This window comes from Pundamilia nyererei, unplaced genomic scaffold (assembly GCF_000239375.1).
Source record: "Pundamilia nyererei isolate P.nyererei 1_Seehausen unplaced genomic scaffold, PunNye1.0 scaffold00283, whole genome shotgun sequence".
In the NCBI taxonomy this organism is placed as follows: domain Eukaryota; kingdom Metazoa; phylum Chordata; class Actinopteri; order Cichliformes; family Cichlidae; genus Pundamilia; species Pundamilia nyererei.
In genome coordinates, this window is record NW_005187684.1 from 520,903 (window position 1) to 522,197 (window position 1,295).

General features: G+C 35.4%; 1 protein-coding gene across 1 annotated transcript in view; it reads left to right on the forward strand.

The window, feature by feature from the left end:
* Window positions 1–1,295, forward strand: part of nlrc5 (NLR family, CARD domain containing 5) — a 37,869-nt gene that overhangs the window by 29,602 nt on the left and 6,972 nt on the right. The gene's annotated exons all lie outside the window — the stretch shown is intronic.

Genomic DNA, 1,295 nt, shown 5'->3' on the forward strand with positions numbered 1-1,295 from the left:
TTTCCCTTCACACCCCCTGGTGAACTGTTTTCATGATCTTCTGTGGACAGGTGGATCCAATGTAGAGGCTCACTGCTCAAAGTAATGTAAAGTAATTAAAAGTGATGCAGTAAATTACTTAATTTCTCACCAAAGGAAGGATTTGTTACAATATTCGTTACATTACTTTCATGTTACTCTGTATAATGATCTAAATGCATTGTCACCAGTGTTGGGCAAGTTACTTTGAAAAAGTAATTAATTATAGTTACTAGTTACTTCTTCAAAAAAGTTAGTAACTAAGTTACAAGATTCTAAAAGTAATTAACTACTTGAAAAGTAACTATTGCGTTACTTTAAAAAAATGTTTAACCCTCTGGGGTCCAGGGTAGAATTGGCCATTTTAACTACTTTTGATGTTTCCTCCATATTTCACCTTTAAAAACTATTTACTTTTCCTTGTTTGGTATCATCCTTTTCAGCACAACCTCACGTGTCTGAATTTATAGTTACGTTTTCATTTTGACATACTGTGTTAACACAATTGAGCTAAAATCAAACAAAAAACATCAAATCAGAGTAGAAAAAGTGATATTTTTTACTGTAACAACCACAAACATGTTTAATGAATCATATTTCATAACTTTAAATGCAAAAATAAATTGTCAATCTTAAAATCCTATCCTAAAGTTTTGCAAACAACAAAGTTATTTGCAGCCATTTACATTTTACCCTTTTTTTAATAACCATTTCAAACTATTTACAGAACAATCAGCTGCTCTGCATTCAATAAGATGCAACACAAATTATTTTAGCCACTCAAAAAATAATAATTCTTTCCACTATAAAGGAGAACATCACAGCCTGATACCTGCAGGTCTGACAGCAGCAGGTGTATCACTCCTCCTGTTTTCATTCAGCAGTCACCTCATTGTTCTGACACACAACACAAAACTATCCACAACACTACACACTAACTACACAAGACAACACATGAACTAGACGCTCCAAACATGCTAAACGTCACAAATTTCTCACATCTCAAAACTCGCTCTCTCTCTTTTTCTGCTGTCGCTCTCTCTCTGTCTCTCTCTCTCTCTGTCTCTCTCTCTCTCTCTCTCGCCGTCACTCCTAAAACTTCCCCCTCTTCCTAAACGACCACATGTCATGTTGCCATATCATTTTTTGATCGGTCGACATGGTACATTTTTCCACCAACACGAACAGGCTGTTTTTTGTTTTAATTTTTTTGCTCATAAGCAGAGAGTGCTCGCTGCGCTGTCCTTAGACAGTAAACGTGACGAAACTATTGAGGA